We start from the raw sequence: 20,761 nt of genomic DNA on the forward strand, positions 1-20,761 counted from the left end.
CAGGTTGTGAGAAATGATGATAGTGTTCTCTGGAAACAGTCAAATTTTGCCCTCTTCTTATGAAGTAAGAGTTACTCTGATTTGCAGGCTTTGAGTGCTCAGTTTCTCAAACTCTCAAAGTGATTAGATAACAAAGTGTCTGCTGCCTCAGCCAGCCCAGTGCTCCTATTTCCCAGAATAAGAAGGAAGAAACTTTGGTAGGCTGGTGTTAAAGCCATGGATTTTTATTCCCTTCAATAATGTAAAGAAACAATAATAAGTTGTACAAGTCTCACACTATAAGCTCTTTGAGGCTGATAGCTTCATCACAAGCGTTCCTTTGTATATTCACAGGATAGTTATGCATAAATACACATATGAATAGGAATATACACAGGAATATGTATGTATACAAAGTATATGAATGCAACATGCATGTTGTTGACATGCTAATGTACTTTTAGAAGTTTCTGAATGAAATAGTGACTCAATTACTGTTACTTATCTTTACATATTATTGGATAGCAAAAAAACAGACTGAAGTCTCTCTGAACTATTTAAGAAACAAATGCAAGAAAGGTAGGATTTTTTTACACTCTCATATAAAATATCACCACTTGCTTCATCTCAAACATGTGGGTGGTGAAGACAGCTGATTAACGTGTCTGTGAGATCACAGATAAACTGGGTCTCTGGAAGAGATCTGGATAGAAGAACTAGAAGGCAGCTTGTTGCAAGGGTGACAGAGAATTTGAGAAGGAAATAAAAGTCATCTATGATGGTGTATCCAACAGCAGCACATGAACACGGTGAATAACAAAATCAAATACGAGGTAGGACTGAAAAAAAAGATTGGATGTGGTTTGAAAAAACTCAGTCCATTAGAATCTCAATTCAAAGCTACAGTTTCTGTCTGGGGTATAATGAAATACCTGTGATACACATGGCATAAGCAAAACAGAAGTCATTCAGTTATTCAGAACACTTTTTATTTATTTATTTATTTATTTATTTATTTATTTATTTATTTATTTATTTTCCATAAGGGTAAAATGAGAAGTATTCTGGTGGAGGAAACACCAGAAGTTATTAATGCACTCAGGAAATCTGTCTCCTAGGCTGTAGTTTGTTTGTGTCCTGCAAAGTCTGTACGCGCTCTAAAAGTTACTACATCTCTTCCTTCTCCAGTCTTCAGTGCATTAGGCCATGCCACATCCACACACCCAGCCATCCCATCACATTTTTGCCGGTGTAGTCTAAGAGACGTACTGGAGTTGTGTTTGGAGTCTTGAACTGGACTGGAGATCATTCTGTCTGGTGATCATTTCTTGGCTCACTGATTAGGCAGAAGACAGACTAAAAATTTCGAGGGAATTTAAATGAAATTCTTCAAAAGAAAAAAAATGTTCCAGAAGCTCCAACTACGATATATGGTTTTGAAATTCAACATTAAGAATGAGGCAGAAGGGATTGAGAAGACATCTGGGAACGTTCTTCCTTATTATTTCTCACTTCATCCAGTAGGAAAGTAAAACTGGCCCTCCATTGCCATGATTTGATTATTTTCTCTGAGCTGCTGGTAAACACTTTTTGCTCTGACTCTAGGCACAGTAAGGTATCTGACTAGCACATAAAAGCTTTCTGAATATCGTGTTTATTCCTGACGCACATAAAGAGAACAGACAGTGCCAGCTGCTAGTCTTGTCTATTTGTGTTACTGCAGTGCTTAGAGGCTCAATCAAAGAGTGTCTGCTCATATCCAACAAATCAGTGATAGACTGGGCATAGGAATCAGGTTTCTCAGTGTGGTATGAACAAAATGTTGTTCTTCAGTCTCATTCTTTTACAGAATTTCCTTAAGTGAGTTCACTTTATTACATATTATTTCTGGACTTGGCCTGCAAGGATCAAAATAGAGACCTAAAATCCTACAAACGTGACATGTACCCTGACATGAATATATACAGGAAGGAACAAAGCATGGACTTGACATTTTGAATTGGATAGAATGTTATACCATTGTATATCTCTTCAGCAGAATCTAGAACTATTCAAAGGTACCTTGCACATGAATTTTCATCAGAAATCTTGCATTTTACACCTCAATTCTCCCTGCTAAAACTAGGAATTAATTAGAGTCTTCCACTGTAGGTGTTGCAACTTTCTATCTGTCTGTCTTTTATCTATCTATCAATCAATCTATCTATCTATCTATCTATCTATCTATCTATCTATCTATCTTCTGTTTTGTTTATTAACTGTGTTGCTAATGCTGCCCTTTAAACCTAATTTCCTATAATTAAGTGAACAGAACATCACTTTACGGTATCCTCTAGGCCACCTTAATTCATTAAAAATGTATAACATTAAAAAAAAAAAAAAAGTTGTGAAATCTTTCTGTGAAATCAATCATCTGTTGAAGTTCTGTTTGGAAGGAGTAAGGAAGTACTTCCATTCTGTTGTAGATCTACAACAAAATACATGCCTTCCTGTCGGAGCTCTTGTGCTCTCCTTTTCTGGCAGCTCTTCAGTACTGCAAAATTTATGCTGGTAGGATATTGTGTTGTGCTATAGAGAGCCGTCCAGGAACATAACAGCAGGAGTCAGCGACACAAGTTTTGAGGGGAGAGGAAAACACTGAACATCCATTAACAGTAGCACATGTTTGATTTCTCTTGAAGCAGACCAGTAATTTAACCATAATTTTGTAAAGACCTTCCTTAAAATAAATTACACATACACGTGAAAAGTTATGGTGTGGTACTGTAACAGCAGTCACGAAGAGAAAAAACTTGAAGGAGTTGCAGAAACCCAGTTGAAGAGCTGGGGCTTATTTTGCATTCTGGGCAGAAACACAAATTTCTTCATATGTCTGTCAAAACTTCTACAAGAAGCAGCTGAATAAAATAACTCACAAAACATATGTGGTAAGAATCTAAAAATGAATTTTTCAAACGTGCTGCGGGAATATTCTTTTAAATATCTTTGGTTTTACATTATGAGATGGAGTTCTTAGTCAAGGTGCTCACAGAGAATTTTGGATGTTGTTGCCTTAATTTTGGGTTATTTAATACCCACACAGTGAAGTCATGCTAAAAATGCATAACTTTACTATAAGGAAATCCTTTATTAAGACTAAAGCTGCAAAATATTACTCAATACAGAATACCAAACCAGTGTTACTCATTCTGAGTAGCAGTTACCTCATAACTAGCCCCTTGAAAACAGCAAGAGCACTTGCAGAATAAAATGCTACTTAATTTGAGTAGCACGTGAGTGAAAGGAATGAACAGTTTGTCTAGTCAATCCCGAAACTTCTAACACGTGCAACAGTTGTAGAGAAGTAGATTTTCTGGCAGCCACTCAGCTGCTCCAATGCCATAATCAACTTGCAGAGTAGCGTTTACAGTGGACTACGCTGTTCTGAAGGCCAAGCCTCTCCCATCATCAAAAGTAACAAAATCAAGAGAACAGTCAGTCCAATAGAGCCTTGAGGATGGAAATGCCTCACATTTCATCAGCCCAGAGACAAAGCTGTACCCACTTCTCCATTTTTCTCTTTAATTTTCTTGATTTGCTATTTGTGTCTGATAAAAGACTCCCATACCAAACAAGGTGCCATAGAGGATCAGCCTCCTCTAGGCTATGTGTTAAAATTTAATGGAAAGTAATCTGTAATTGGGGCTCATTTAGTGTTGGTTGTTCTCATTGTATTCCAGCCATAACCTCAAAGGGTATTATGCTGTTCTAGGAGTCAGAGACTACAGCATGCCTTCCAAAGCAGCTGACTCTCTGACAACTGGAATGAATGGATCAAAAAGCCAGTTGGTCATAGCCCAAATGATGAATCTACTACCTGGTACTGAAGTGGCACTTGGAATGTATGCATCAGGTAGCCTAAATCTTGGCCTGAGCTTTATGGAGCAGCAGACTACATCTGCCTGAGGAACTTCCACATAGTTCAGTGGATAAAACAGAATAGCCACTCAGAGAAAGAAAGATGGAAACAAGTGAAATGCAAGTGATGGTTTTAATGTACCTGATCTTCATGTACTCACAGACCTTTGGGGAAGGCACACTGTGCAGCACAGTGCTCTTTGGGAGTAACTCCTGCAGAATTACAGATCAGCATATCAGTGAGAAGCCATGCTCCATGGAATTCCACAAAAGTCCTATCATTTGGACAGTGACACATGCACGGAATACTGGTAGGAGGCTGGAGTATTGGGTACATTGGTTAGATCCCATCTTATGCCTATGGGGACTCTACAGACTGAGGCTACTCAACCCTGTTGTCTTCACAAGAAGACACACTTGTGTCCTGCGTTGAGTTGTGAATGAAACAAATCTTACTAAGTACAGCAGAGACAGTAATGTGTAATGGACTGTTAGATCTTTCTCTCCTGACGTCTACAGTCAGATGTGGCACTAGACAGTAAGACAAAGAATGAATAGGCTGTCAGGCTGTGCAGTGGCCAATAACTGTGGAGATGTGACACAAGAGAAATCTCACAGTAGAGCCAGCATATGGAATAGTTTCCTTCAGTATTTCTTCCTCTTTATTCTGAAAATATAGTTATTCACATCACCTTTGAAAATGCATTTCTCTGTAAGGAAGCTGGGAGTTCTTAGCTTTCCAGGCTCTCACCCAAATAAGAAAAACACCCACAAGCTGAAGCTGTATTAAACACTTTGTCAAGGGCATTTTTTTTCTCACAGGGAAAACCCATGCAAAGAGAAGATGTAAATGCAAACTGCTTAAATCCTTCTTGGTTTAGAGACAAGATGTCAAATCTAATAATGTAGTGACATCAGTAGTGAAGATAGCTTCACTGACACTTAAAAATATTTTTCAAACCATCTTAATGAAACAGTTCAGCCTCTGCTAAATTTTGTGAAAGGCGGAAAAGAAGGCAATTAGTTTGAAGACACTGAGTTACACATTTGGATTTTATTCTTAGACAGTCTGTTTCTGAATGTATTGAATGTCTCCTTCACAGAGCTTTTCACCAACTCTGTCCAGGATGCTACACAAGAGCTGTTAAGGATTTAACACCTCAATTAAGGCTCGGGATATGCAGATCCAGGCATTGAAGAATGTTTCCTATCACCTTTTCTTTTCCCCTCATTTCATCTGTTAATTTCATTTGGTTTAATTATACTGAGTCTGCATTTTCATCACGTTGCCTTGTTTTGCCCCCCATGTGGCCAATTGAGGGGCAATAGCACTTCAAAAGACGCATATTCTTCACTATTAACTCAGAGAATGAAATGCCCAAGTCACGGAAATCTGTTCAGAGTATCAGTTTTACATTTATCACTATACTTACTAACTTCAGTGGGAGGATGTCATTGAGTTATAAATTGCATTCTGTTAAATAGTTCACCTGTTATGAAGGCCTCCATTCTGCTTCCTGTTGTTGCTCCAAGTGATATGTTGATCTCTATAGCTCTCTTGTTGGTTCCAGTGAAAATTTTGTAAGAGGAAGTAGCAAAAATCAGATCCAAAGGCAACAGTCTAGATTATTTATTCTACAAGTCTTCAGAAGTCCATCACCTGAGGTATGAGCTTGGCCACCTGGTTCAGTCTTTCTTCTAACCTACTGCACGTTGTGCCAGATTCCCTTTGCAGTCTTGAACAGATCCACAGTTTCACATAAAGCTAATTTGGTAGTATTCTGCAGCTCATCTGCAAAGCACTCAGAAAAGCATGACATTTACTTCTTGAAAATATACTTGCATTTATGAAAATTATACTATGGGTTTATTTACTCTTGTTATTACATCAAAGCCTAGAAATTTCAACTAGCTTGAGATCCCACAGAGTAAAGCATTCTGCAGATATGCAGCATGCTCTTTCAAAAGCTTGCAATTTACATTATTATCTACATAGATAACAAGGGCTAAGAAGAAAACATAACAATTTCTGAAATGTGTTGCAGCAGGGCCAGGAATGAGAAGCTGAATTCCCATCTACTATCTGGTATGCCACAGCACATTATCTCATCAAGATAAACAGGTCAAATTGCATCTCATCACATGAAAAGCATCTACATGTGGTTTATGTTCATTCACGACTGTGTGTCCATGCAGACACATACCAACACATTCCCTTATGAACTTTTAAATACTTTTCTGTGTAGATCAAATTCTTTGACCATGGAGTTTGATTTTCATGTGAAAAAGCTATATGTTTACTATCTCTTTTGAGAATATACCATATTACTTTTTAAACTTTTCTATTTCTTGTTTATTTTCTGCTCCAGTAACTTCACCTGTTGTACTGTCTACCAAGTAATAACGAAAAAAAACCACTCAAAACAGTAGCATTTTAAGAGCATTTTAAGAGCCTTGGTGCCATCCCCTAGAAACAGGATCTTTGTATTTTTATTTAACAGTGCTACATAGGTTAAACACGATATACTTACAATTATTTACAAGAAGAGTTTGTAATGCTGCACTTGCAAAGATACACAGCTGTGTGAATACAGAAACTCCCATCTTAGTAGTCTGGAAAGTGGTAAAGAAGTAATGTATCTGTCTGTGTATTTTGACAATGAATACCTTAAAATCTCATCATATGATTTCAATATATATTTTCTGTGTTAAATAAAACTGAGTTCATAATTAATGCCATTTTAAAATATATTGGCCATTTACACGTGTAATTGATGGCATGAGAGTTACAATACACAGCATTTTGGGACAATCAGAAGAGATTTTTTTAAAGTCAGTTCCTTTTTCCCTTCCTCGTTAATGCCCAACAGCACACTGTGTAGCACATTGTCCTTCATGCCTTGTCCTGGTTCAACAGCTTCTGAAATCCTCTATTCTGGTTACTCAAGCCAGCGCCTGAGATGCATTTGGTATGAGATGACAAATGAAATTACTTTAAATCTTTCTTCTTCTCTCTTTTTTTTTTTTTTTTTTTTTTTTTTTTTGGAGCCAACTTAAAATTTCCTGCTCGATATACTAAATGCACCTAAAATCTGCATACCAAAGGAGTAACAACATTCTTCCTCCTACCATGATCTCTCACCCCAACCTCTTACTCTTCCCCTCAGTTCTCCCCAGGCTTGAGACGTTCACCATCATTTGTGCCCATGTCTTCCCCCCCCTCCTCACAGAGGTGTTAAGGTGGCAAGCTCTGATGAGGGGAGGGCACGCAGCTGTGCAAGGCCAAGGCACTGTGCCAGCAATCAGCAGTGGCACTGTGTGGGAGCCCTGCGCCTGATTCTGTGCTGAATCCCAGAGGAGAGCTCACATGCGCACACACACATTGGAAATTCCTGCTGTTTTGGCCTTCCATCAGCTGCAGCTCTGAAGTACCGTAATTTGGATGAAAGCCCTAAAGCTGCCTGCACAATAGAGTCACCAATATCTGTCAAAACTGTTACCGAAGCTTACGTGTTGTTGTTGTCAACAAGAGGTCGTGTGTGACTCACATTCCTCTTTCATTGTAATGGGACTTCAACTTTTGATAAATTCTGTAAGCAGTTGTCACAGTATACCACTGCCAGTATAAAACACAACAACGACCATGAACTCTGTGGCACCCAGTGCTGCTGAAGCACTCCATTCTGCATTTCTCAGAAACACTTGCCCTTTGTTTGAAGAAGAGGATCCCCTACAGCACCTTGTACATTTTGATGTTGGGATTCAGCCCGATAGCTCTTCTAACTGCACACCACTGGCACGAGGGAGCTGTGAGAAAAATTAAGTTTGACACCTCACCATATTCCAAAGCTGACAGAAAAATGACCTGCAAGGCTGCTTAAAGCAATAGCAATTGTCCATAAATGATTACATCGGATGTGAGCACTGAAGCTTTAGGTATAAAAGCTGAGTTTGAATACTATGCCTCCATAAAGACAAGCATCAAAACTTTGGAATTCCCCCTCAAGGGCTGGAAATTTAGTTAGAAATACAATCGTACTCCTGTTATCTGGACTTAGTAAGTGTGACTTATGCCACTGCAGTTACTTCTGCTTTTGGAATGCTGCTGCTCTGCTCCAGAGAGCTCAGCTCTGCAGGCATCAGCAGCCATTTTACAAGAAGCTGTGAGAACTGAGCAGAAGACAGTGTTTTGATCCTATTTTTAGTGAAATTGAAAATGTGGAAGTTGTTTTCTTATTGTAGAGACACATTTCTGCTGCGAACAGCAGTCTTGATGTGGGTGTATATATCCAAGTACATCTCCATTTGGAAGAGATAAAGATACCACCATTACATCTTGCCACTAAAAAGGAAAAGTTGTTCTCCATTATGCTGTTACTCTTTTTCCATATTCAGAAAATATTAGCAAGAGTTTTTAACCAGCTTAGCCACCTCAGAATAGCATGTCAGTTCTTTTGGTTTTTGTTTTTTTAATTTTAATTTTAATTTTTTCATCAGAAGAAGTCAGCTCTCTTTCACACATAATTTTTCACAAAAGAATTCAGAGAGTTATCCCTTTCTTGTTACTCACAAGAAAAACAGTCCATTTTATTAAAAAGGCATTCCTTTCTGGTTATTCATATTTTGTTTTAATTTTATTTTAAAACAGCTTTATCAGAAGTATTTGCCTGTACTCAGAGCTGAATGTCACTAGCAGTGACATAAAATATTGACATTAAAAGCCAACAGAAAAGACAGAATCTCAACCTTAATGGCTCTTAAAAATCACTGCATTTAAAATCAATAAGCACTACGTATCCAGAAGGAAAGCAGGTATTTTCTACTGAGCTGTTATTATCACGAGTTATAGTGATGGGCTATGAAGCTTTCCTTTATAGGGCTGAGAAATATGGGTAGAGCGTAGTTGGTATTGCAAAGCACTGTCAAATTCAGGACTTCGATAACAGAGAAAATTGGTTTTGAAAAGCTCTTAAGGACAGTGTGTTTAACAACAGTACCACTTGCCCTGTCCAGAAAATTGCTTTGATAACCATAAAAGCTGAAGAATCTGAAGGTACAGAAGCAGACTAAATGTTGAGACAGCATATTATATGCTTCTTAGTAGAAAACAGGCTTGCAGTTTTTTTCCATATAATCAAGAATTAGCTGGACTGGGGATGAAACAGATCTGAAAAGATAAAGAACATCAGAAATTAAACAGTTAAAGCTTGTGATATAGATAATTGTAATGCAAATGTCAATAAAACGCAATGATAGCAACAGTGTAATTCACATTTATATATTATAAAGGCACCTTCCCACTCAGCCTCTAAATGAACTTTTCTAATATTAAGCATTTAATATCTGAGATTGGTTCCCACATTCTGGTATCAATACGTATGACTGGGGACTATTCTATTTTTCCAGCTGGTGTTCATTATCTCGGATGGCTTTCCATCAGCACATTTTTCTGCCTCACCTCAGTGGGAATTATGAGTAAATACGCTAGTGACATCGGTGGAACCTCTACACAGAAAAAAAGCCTGTAGGGGAGGCAACCCCCTGCTCTGCTCATTTGAGGGTCACCTGCAGCAGGCTGCTCAGGGCCACACGCAGTCATGCTTTGAATGTCTCCAAAGGTGGAGACCCCACAACCCATCTGGGCCACCTGCTCACTGATCTGTGTCCCCTACAGGCTTTTTTTCTGTGTAAAGGTTCCACCAATGTCACTGGTGTATTTACTCATAATTCCCATCTGAGAGTATGTAAATGTATATGCAACTATAAGTATTGCCCGATTTTGTTGTAATGTAATAGGTCTTGCAGTCACAGCCATTGTGCCACACCTGGACAGCCATCAGAATATGGTTCCAGTGTCAACATTCCATGCAGGGCTCTTAAATGAAACTTGTAAATCTATGTAAGTGCACTTTCTGTTCACTGCACAGTAAAAAAAGAACAAGAAGGTGCTCATTTTATGAATCTGTTGACTGCAGATTTAAATGGCTATATCTGAGTTAATGTTTAAACACATCAGTTCACAAGCACACAATGCCATAGCAGTTATCCCAACCCATTCTAGCAAGTACAAAGATGTAATGGGGCCTCTGGATTGGCTGGGATACAAAAGTCTGACTAAAATTATATCTTTTTCTCTTTTGAATTAGTCTATACACAGATTCTGTTTGAAATGAATAATGCTTTGTACACTGAACTTGAGACTGCATGGACAATAAGATGAGGAAATAATAAAAACTCCTTTCATAGTAATGAAAAGGGAAGTACAGCTACTGTAAGTACTCCTGGAGAGAACTGGTGCATATCACAGCCTCAGAGCTCTCTGTAATTGCATGACATGAACATCGTGCAAATGATATTGTACTTCTAGTCTAAGAAAATTGTCTAGTACTCAATGAATTAAAAGTTCAGGTGTTATCGATGGTGAAATTTTGAGGAAGGTACTTTTGTAACAGTAGTAGTCATTACATAGAATCATAGAATATTATTAGAATAGAATATATATACACGTATAGATATACACATAGAATATATATACATATTAGACATATGCGTATATATACATAAGTCATGAAAACAGTTAAATAAGAGCAGAGAATCTGTCTTATTCCAAACAGAATAAACAGTACATTAAAACTCAGAAACAACAGGCTATTCTCAGACTAAAGTCAAGTTAGATCTTCACAACTCAAGAAAATATATAGATGGTGTTGAAACATATCCTGTGAGCAGAGCATAATCTGCTGTATACCTCAGGCTGTAGTGACTCTGAGTCTGGAAGTGAATATATTTCAAGCTCTGCCAAGACTCTGCAGCAAATTAAAATGGAATAACTGAATATATTTGTCAGGATCGGAACACTCAAGTTAAGCACTTGGATGATCACTATGTTGTGCGAATTTTCTAACTGGTATGTAGAATTTGGCTGCCGTTTACACTGGGTGGTTTAAGAGCTGCTTTCTGGATTTGGTCCAGTTTAGTCATAACTGCTGCTGCTGTAAATCATTTGAGTGTTACGAAAGAATCCCTGCTCAGCTTTGCTGGGCTGACTACACTTGCAAGGCCAATGAAGTGCCTTAATTGCAGAAGTCCTTCCCCGGCTGAAGAGCAGAAGTGGTGGTATGAACCGCTGGAACCACCCTGATAAAGATGGCACTGAGTCATCTTCACAATCTTCCTAAGGCTGGGACCTTCTGCAGTGCCATTCTTCCACCTTCTCAACCCCCATAAAGATTCTAAATTTGCAATATTTAGGCAATATAAATACCATTTACAGTGAGAATTTTTTCCTCACTGCTCAAAAATACCACAAGGGGATTATGTCAAGTTCAGACTGGACTGGAGGGCTACATAAATTTGACATGGAAGCAGAGGTACAGCTTACTGTGCACTCATATTTTGGAGCCTCACCAGCACAATGTGTTAGACAACAGACCCTAACAGGAATCACATTGTGCCATAGCCCTTTGCATCACAAAAATAAGTGGGCTGGAATGTGAGCCACCAGCAGCAAGTCCACAGCTCTTTCAAGTCCTTCCATGGGTGATGGGGAATGTAAGTCCCTTGCCTCAGTTGACAGATCTTATTTCCCATTTCATCAGCTGGGAACGCTTTCGTCTCAGCAAAACCCCACTTTGCAGAGCGCTGCTCACCTCCTTTTGGTCTCATCTTTCAAATTGCAGCATTGCTGCTGCACTGCCTTGCAGCACTGTATGCATCAGCCAGGAGTCTTGCTAAAGAGAATAATCCAGAATGTGTAGCGCCACAGCTTTTGCGCTTGGGCTCCTCTTGTGGTCACATTTATGTTACACCAAGGATGCCATTGTGTGATTTAATTCCTCCAGAGAACTAAGGAAGCACTCTCGTACTGAGGAAAAGCCACAGCAACTGCTCAAGACTTCTGGAGGCTAGGCATTTAGACAGACAGACTGAGTTTTATTACCAGTCTTTATAATCTTAGAGAAAGATCACAAATATGCAACTATTTGTGCTTCTAAGTGGAGTCTTATTGACAACACAAATCACTTGCACAAAAATTTGATATAAGCTCCTTGATAATACATACACCTGACCCCCGTAAATTGATACATAAATAAGTCACAAGTGTAGATGTTATAACTCAGAATAGTGCAGTAGTCTCCCAAACACCATTCCAGTTGTCACTGGCCAGATTTTCTGGAATACCACGTGTTGACAGTGACTTTCACCTTGTAAACTACTTTATGAATTCTGCTAATAGACTTTTCCCTTTAATAAACTCGTTACTGATTTCAAGACAAATATTTTGTAGTTGCAGGCTTTATTCTTCATGGGGTGATCAGCTTCCTTAAAAATACTGCATTTTCTGCTGCAAATAGAAACAGAAATTGGATTCTTTCCTCCTTTAGTTGAAACACTTTCTGTTCTTCAGTCTGTAAAGAAAAACAAATTCTTCTCTGATTTTTTTTTCCCCAGTGAATTTTAAGTACATCCTTTTAATATCAAGAGTTAAAGTAATCTCTATAAAGTGATCCAATGGATCTTACATGATTTCAGAAACATTCTTGTGTGTGTCTGTGCGATAGCCAAATGAAATAGTTATCAGTCTCATGTATATCTGTGTGCATTCTGCAGTACTGAAACCTCTTCCATTTGATTGTATTATGTTGTGGACATTCTTTGCAGGTACTCATGCTAAATAAGATGTAGAGGGCAAAACCAATCAGTGCTTCCAGACACTGGAATAAATAGAAGTCACTGACACTGTTGTTGCCACGTCACTCACTTATCATGCATAATATGTTGTTATTGTAAATGCTATTACTTTTAAATAACATTTTCTAAGTAAATTCTTTCTGGACTTGTTGATGAAATAGAAATACTTTGGACAATTGCTCCGGACATGTCATCAGAAATTAATTTAAAAAATACACAAAGACCACCTGAACAGCTGAACTCCTGTTTCAAAGAAGCACTGTAGGAACAGATACTGATTATTTTGCCCTCCTCATGCTTCTTGAACTTAATTCTTAGCTGGGATCAAACTTATGATCTGATCTGAACACTCACTGAAATTATCAAGTTGTTGCTGATTAGGTAAATATAGACTAAAAAAAAATGCCACTGTGAATGAGAATACTTCAGAAACATAAGGCAGCAGGAGTTCAGTTTAGGTCATAATTAATTAAAAAAAAAAAAAAAAAAAAAAAGGATATCTACAATGTTCTCCTTGTGGGAATGGTAAAAAAAAAAAAAACTCAGAGAGGAGATTCCAGCTGCATGGTTCCCATGAGGGAGCTCAGTATACAAAAACCTTCTTCTTCTCTAAAGATAAAGATGTGATGAGAAGGGCGGTATGCACCTGGGTCAACTGAATTTTACTGTGCTTCATGGGGCTGACTTTCCACACAGCTCTGTGGCCCAGGATGGCATTACTTTCTACAGCATTGTCCTCTGGGGAGACTGAAGTTTACCATAAAATGACTCACTCAATTGGGAGTTCCATTACTTTTCTCAGCCAATGCCTGTTCCTCAGGTGGTATTCTATGTATTAATTCCAGTACAAGAAAAATGAGCAACATAGGCAGCAAAGGTTTTTGGGAGCAGCTTAGTATTTCTGTGACAGAATGTGGGTAGCATGGGTTTCTCTTTCTCTTTCAGCATTACGAAAAGTGTAACAAGCAAGTGATTAAAAAGTAGTATCGTGAAGCCAGTCAGTATGTGAGCACTACATGTGCACAACAGAATGCTCTCTTTTCATATTAAATGGATGACTCTGAAAGCATTATTTTTTCAAGACACTGATCCCATCCCTTGATGCTGTGAAACCCTCTGTGTTTTGGGAAAATATGCAGCACTAACAGTGCTATTTTCTTAGAAATCTGATCGTGTGCGTAAAGAGGCTTGAAAGTCTAATGGTAATGAATGATAAGCAAGAGTACAGAGGGAAAGTTAAAACTGCTGTTACCTCTTTATTGAAGAAAAGGAAAGAACAGCAAAAGAAGGAACCAACCTCTCAAATGTCAGGCTACTGCAGCCCTGTCATACATGTACTAAACAAATATGAACACAGCTGTTGCAGCTCTCCCTTGCAAGAGAAATAAAAACCTCATCTGTGCATTTGTTTACACACTGTTCTCTGACATTTGGCCAGGCCACGCATCTCCGAGCTGCAGCAGAACACAGAAGTCACATGCTTCAGACATGCACGAGAGGATTTCTCCCTCCATAGCAGGCGTCCCTGTGCCACGTACATCAACAGAGCCAGAACTGCATCCCAGTTACCCTCTGTCTTCATAACACCCACACCTCAGCAACACCCAGCAAGCTGAAACTTTCTCCTCCCTGGTGTGCTGAGGAAGGCCCGTGGAGCCCTGGGCTGCACCCGTCTGTGTGGAGGAGCCAGCAGCATGTGTGCAGCAGCAGCATGCAGCCTGCTGCCAGTAAGCAAGGGCTGTGTAGGGATGTTGGCATTTCATACTGCTGTGCAACCTGCCCTACAGCTGGGCACATTGATCTGAGCATTCTTTCTTAAAAAAAGGAACCACACAAACACCCCCAGCACTCCGATTCTCCAACTGACAATGATTTTGTTACTTACTTCTGGTGGACTGTCTGGGACATGTTCATTCTGGAGTAGCATAAAATAGAGAATTACGGCTTGACTGGGTGCAGCTTCAGGATCCATAGACAGTTTCCCAGGGAAGGCTGACAGATTATAAACCTACAGACTGCAGAATGTTCATCTTTCAGTCCTTATCTCAAAAATTCTGGAAATAGCCCCACAGATCCTCAGAGTCCACGGACTATGGATTGAAAGTATTGCTAGAAAAAATAACAAACTCACTGCTGTGAACAATTGCTTTTACTCATTCATTTTAATTTATGACTGTAGGTTACAAGGAGTTCCAGCTACTTGCTGTAACATCATGGTTCAGTTATTTAATTCCTGGACACAGTTCAGAGAGAGGTAAAATCAACATCCACTTGGTGGAATTTGTTTGCTTTTCTGATCATCCCTCCATTGTTTTTCCAGTCCATCAAGATTTCTGCAGGAAAACAGTATTTGTTTTCCTTAGGAGTGAACAAAAGTACAACTTGTTACTCATAAAATAAAAGAGAAAGCTTTACGTGTTGCTGTTTTCCTAAGCTTCATGGGGCAGATTCTACCTCGATTAGTTATGAGTAAGTTGGATCTATACATTGTTTGTGTATGCATTCCACATCTCCCCATTTCTTCAAATAAATTTACTGCAGAAACAATAATGGAAAAATCTTAGCAAAATCAGCCCACTTTTTCTACATTTTTTTTTCATATCCTTCTGGCTTTGATCTAATTTGCAGGAAAAGGAATGTACAGATCAAAGAGAAACCTGAAATCAAATTCTAATTACATACTGCATCCACCAGCCACATTATGAATGCAAGTAGGAGAATTGAATTCTAATGTGATTTAAAAGCACGTTCATCAGAATGTATATAAATGTTCTTTCATACACATGTTTTGCACAGTTTCAGGCCCCTGAGCTCACTTAGAATTACTCTGGAGACATGATGGTGCAATAGATGAAATTCTAGTCTAAATGATATCATGCTGGCAGTAGTTAATCTCTAAACTCCACGCTGGGAGAAAAAAAAACAACCACCACCAATTGCAGCAGCTGAGATGCCAAGTATGTTAAACCTTTGAAAAGAAATGATATAAAAACTTGTCTGGAATGTGATGATTTCACCAACCCGTGGGATAGTCTGTGCTCAGCTGCAGATGTAGAAATCTGTGCTTTATGGCAAAACATGAACGTGACTGTGGGCCAAGTTCACACCGTGTGAGGGAGCACAGACTGATTTCAGCATATGGAGATTCTACAAGGCAAACTTATTCCCTGGGGATGCAGAAAGGTTCGTGATGAATGTACTCAATGAGGCAGTGCTTGTTTAGAGACAAGTTTTTGCTGATCTTTCCTGTACTTCATAACCCCACCTAGGGCTTCCATCTCATTAAGTTCAATGGATGGATAATGTAGGAGAGCGCTCCTTTGAGCTGCGAGCTCCGCGTGCCTCCCAGTGCAGCTCAGCTTGGTGGGGAGGTGGTCCTGCCTGCTGGCTAGGCAGCTCAGCTGCCACTTGCATGGCCATTAGGCAGCTGGGAGTGCTTGCACCAGCACAAGGCTCAGAAATTGTGTGGTCTGGTTAAGTCTCCAGTCGTAACAGCTGACAGAATGTAAATACACACGGTGGATCACAGAATAATACATTTGCATTCTTTGTAATTAAAAATGATGAACAAAAATTGTTGTTAATGGTGTTTTCAATTTAGCTTACTGTATTGCACTGTATTACATAATTAGCCTTATACTTTCATGCTTAGTGAAAAAATAATAAAAATCATGGGGGTGGTAATGATAGATGAATCTGAAGTAACTTGGAGGTTACATTTGTCACCGTTGATTTCATGTGTAACTATTAAAGAAAGGACCCAGTGTCTGTATGCTGAGAATATCAGTAGTCTGAAAGATACCTGGAAATACTGCATGATATGTAGAAGCATTAAATTTGACTTTGTAGTTCAGAGTTCTCAGGTAAAATCTCCATCCCTTGAACCCAGATTGCTGTGTTGTTTTGATTCCACCACTATTCTACAATTAAATTATTCAAAGTGCATTAAATATAGGAAGGTGAGTTTTAAGTAAGACTCCTTTCCTTTGTTCCAGGCAACATCTCTCTGCTCCCCACCCAACTGCCTCTCAGTGGCATTGCATGTCCCTGAGCCCTGCACCTGACATGAGTGCCCACCCGTCCAGCTCCAGCCACCTCTGTCCCCACGGCTCTGCCTGCCCATCCCAGCACTACATCTGACACTGAGCCCCCTCTCTCCACCCGATTTCCCAAATGCCTTTTCAGACAGCCAAGCCACTATACCACAATGAGGTAGATGATGATAGTTATTCTTAAACACCTACTCAATAGTTTAGGTTAGATTTGTCCTGGATTTCCTTTTGCATGCAAATTTAGTACCAAGTCTCATGCAGAAGGACAAAATAAAATCTGCTGTCAAGAAAAAGACTGTGCTTACTGAAAAAAGCAAGCACTGTAACTGTCCAAAACTGTCAAACAGCAAAGATTTTATCTGAAAAATACATGGTCTTCATTCTACTGTTTTTTCACAAGTAGACAGTAGTTCTGAAACTTACGGTTAGATATTTCCACTACAGATAAGAAATACCTAAAATCTGTTATTTTTCAGTTGTATGGATACTTAGGAGAGATTCATACCCACAACTCAACATATTTCAAAGTTCAATGCTTATGGTTGCAATACTAAAGTTGTAGCAATAATAGATAGATAATATAGAACCAAAAGCATTTTTACATTTGTCTGGTTAATGACAGAAGGATATGCTGTACTGGTGAATGGAGTTAAATCCAGCTTGTGACTGGTCATGCGTGGTGTTCCCCAGGAGTCAGTACTGGGGCCTGTGCCGTTCAATATCTTTATTGATGACCTGGATGAGGGCACTGAGCGTACACACCATGATTTTGTAGATCACACCAAGCTGGAGGAAAGTGTCAATCTGCTTAGGGTTAGGAAGGCCCTACAGAGAGGTCTGGACAGGCTGGGTAGCTGGACTGAGGCCAGTGGGATGAAGTTCAACAACACCAGGTGTTGGGTCCTGCACTTCAGCCATGACAACCCCAGGCAATGCTACAGGCTTGGGGCAGAGTGGCTGGAAGACTGTGTAGAAGAAATGGATCTGGAGGTGCTGGTCAACACTCAGCTAAACAGCTAAACGTGAGCCAGCAGTGTGCCCAGATAGCCAAGAAGGCCAATGGCATCCTGTCTTGTATCAGAAGTAGCACTGCCAGCAGGAGCAGGGAAGTGCTCATCCCTCTGTACTCAGCACTGGTGAGGTCACACCTTGAGTATTACGTTCAGTGTTGGGACCCTCACTGCAAGAAAGACACTGAGGCTCTGGACCATGTCCAGAGAAGGACAACAAGACTGGTGAGGGGTCTGGAGCACAAGTTTTCTGAGGAGTGGTTGAAGGAGCTGGGATTGTTCAGTCTGGAGAAGACGAGGTTTTGTGGGAGACTTTATTGCTCCCTACAACTGCCTGAAGGGAGGTTGTGGTGAGGTGGGGGTTGGCTTCTCCCACAAAACTAGCAATAGGACTAGAGGGAATGGCCTCAAGTTGCACCTGAGGAGGGTCAGCTCAAATGTTAGGAAAAAATTCTTTTCTGAAAGAGTGGTCAGGTGCTGGAATGGGCTGCCCAAGAAGGTGGTGGAATCACTGCACCTGAAAGTGTTCAATAAATGTTTAGATGTGGTATTAAGGGACATGTTTTAGTGAGAAAATTTTGGTGGTAGGTGGACAGTTGGACTGGATGATCTTGGAGGTCTTTTCCAACATTGGTGATTCTACAACTCTATTCTATGATACTGACAGATGTATCAAGATAGTTGGAGCTGCTCAGGAAAAATGAATGGTCTAAATCGTCACACAGTGCTCTCTGATTCACAAACTCACCAGAAGTGATAGACTACACTTTTCTAGCTTCACTATTTTTTACCTTGTATCTCCGAACCTCACTTTTCAAATTAAAGACCATAATAATATAAATAGTTTGCTTTTTATGTTACATGCTCTTCCTGGTGTGAATGCCTAATTGCTCAGGTTTTTAGATCCCTGTTTCACATACTAATTGTCAAACTCCATTCAAACATGCATGGAAACTTACACAGTACAGCAGTTGTTACCTCTTACTATAAAACTGCTTAATCAAATTCAATATATCAAAATTGTTTCAGTAGCAACATCTGATTTTGCAAACACAAGTTTAATCTTTTGATAGTCAAATACACAAGCACAACTCAGCTGAACTCAGTGGAGCTCTGCCTGCCTATGTCAGCAATGGATATGGCCCCAAGGCTTCATTATTTAGATTGTGAATTCCTCATGCAAGCAGCTATGTCTCCATTTGTTTGAGAGATGATTCAGATACTTTAGCCACTTTGTAAATAATAAATAGAATAACAACCAGAGGGCTTGGGAAGGGGAAGCCTGATGATGAGGGAGAAGAGCTTTGTACAGACACGTAAAAGCTTCACTCCAGCAATCTTCCTAGGACTCACAAAAATGAATAAATAAATAGATAGACGCTGGTCTTTAATTAAACATTTTGGCTAGCATGCATTTGGATCTCTGGGGATACTTCAACATAGGCACTATACACAGTAAGTTATTTATCCATGGGAATCCTGCTGCAGATCCCAGTGTGTTCATCAGTTTTTGGGAAATAAAAAGATGGAAATAACATACAGGAAGAATTTTGATGCCCTCCTTTTCAGACTTGCTCAGAAGACAGTTTACTGAGAAGGGTCTGGAAACGTAGGCATTTTTACTGCCATCCTCTGAACATACGATGCATTCATCATCATATCATGGTGAAGCCATTACCCACCGAGACACCATGGCCATCCTGGCGCCTTTCCACTTTGAAGCAGCTGACCCACATGGAGATCTACCTCATATAGCTCACAACAACGGCCAAAAATTCACTTTGGCTCATCAGTACAAAACACTAGAGCAATGCAGCATTTTAGTATGAAGTACAATCTCATTTCCAAACAGCTGTGAGAATTTTTTAATTTAAGTAAAATAAAACGTGGAAGATAACCATCTGCATCAAGGAATGAAAGTTCAGATTTGTGGAGAACAAAACAAATATTTCATGGATAACCTAGCCTAACAGACTTCATGCTGTTTGTATTACCAGCTTTAACACATTAGTGGTCTGCACAAGAATTACTGTGGCTTTGAGCATCCTGAAGATATAACTAAATTGGAGATGTGGTAGGGTGATGAATGCCATCAGATCCCAGGGCAATGACATTAGAGAATTTCATTCATTTGCATGAATGAAGGTAGGTAAAATTGTACAGATTGCTCTGCAGTCGAATTGTTGGTGGAAATTTGCAAAAGCTCTCTTGATGTAGCAATTACTTGAAGATGGCAAAAAGGTGCTGAATTTTCAGCTAACAGTATAAGATTTACATACAGAGGGAAATCCTCAGTGCTAAATTTAATTGAAACATTCCCACAGGAAAAATCAACTTGAAATGCATTAACTATACAGTCCTATGGAACAATGGGTACACTAATAGTGCTGGGAACAGATAGAAAATTAGATGCATTTATAGCAGAGAAGACAAAGAGTACTGCAGGATTCCAGGTCCTTCTGCTAGTTTGTTGAACCTTTGAAATGATAGGTTCATTTAGAAAACATACTATTTTCTTGTTTCAATTTACCTAATCTTGTGAAATCTCTGCAAACTACAGACATTTCACATCAGCGCAGTTCTACAGCCAAAAGCTGTAGTCATTTGAGGTCTCTGAGCTCTCTGTACATTGATACATTATAGAGCTGTGTTAGAGGGATGTGCATCTCAACTGAGGTGGCTGGATCTGACACTATTTTATGCTTGCTTATTTTATAAACTCAGCTTACAGAACATGGAAAAAGAAGATCTGTATTTTGAGGATACAAATGTTCTAGAGCCCAGGTGAGTCAGCAAATACACTTCATCATTAGATGTACAATGATGAATGAAATGCACTCATCACTGTTATTTAGAAGCATTTTTCAGTGACAATGGTGATTTTAACACAGAACTAATTCAATCGTACATTGTAAGGTATATGATAAATAGAACTTATTTGTACAATAATACAAAACCAGGTGCTGCTGATTGAGGTGAAATGAGCAACTACTGACAAAAATAATCTTTGTCCACGACTTACCACTTTGCTAGTGATCATCTGATCAAATCACCTGCCGTTCAAAGCACCATTGTACTATTTCTGGAGACAAAGGAGCCTTTTCTACCATGCTGCAGCACTGAAAATTAAAA

General features: G+C 39.3%; 1 long non-coding RNA gene across 1 annotated transcript; it reads right to left on the reverse strand.

Moving 5' to 3' along the window:
• Positions 1 to 8,328: 8,328 nt before the first annotated feature.
• LOC121108512 lies at positions 8,329 to 14,714 on the reverse strand. Its single transcript, XR_005843057.1, has 2 exons — positions 14,453 to 14,714; positions 8,329 to 9,043 (listed from the first exon to the last, which is right to left on the reverse strand). It is a non-coding gene; the product is annotated as an uncharacterized LOC121108512 (long non-coding RNA).
• Between the last annotated feature and the right edge of the window lie 6,047 nt (positions 14,715 to 20,761).

Source organism: Gallus gallus, chromosome Z (assembly GCF_016699485.2).
Source record: "Gallus gallus isolate bGalGal1 chromosome Z, bGalGal1.mat.broiler.GRCg7b, whole genome shotgun sequence".
In the NCBI taxonomy this organism is placed as follows: Eukaryota; Metazoa; Chordata; class Aves; order Galliformes; family Phasianidae; genus Gallus; species Gallus gallus.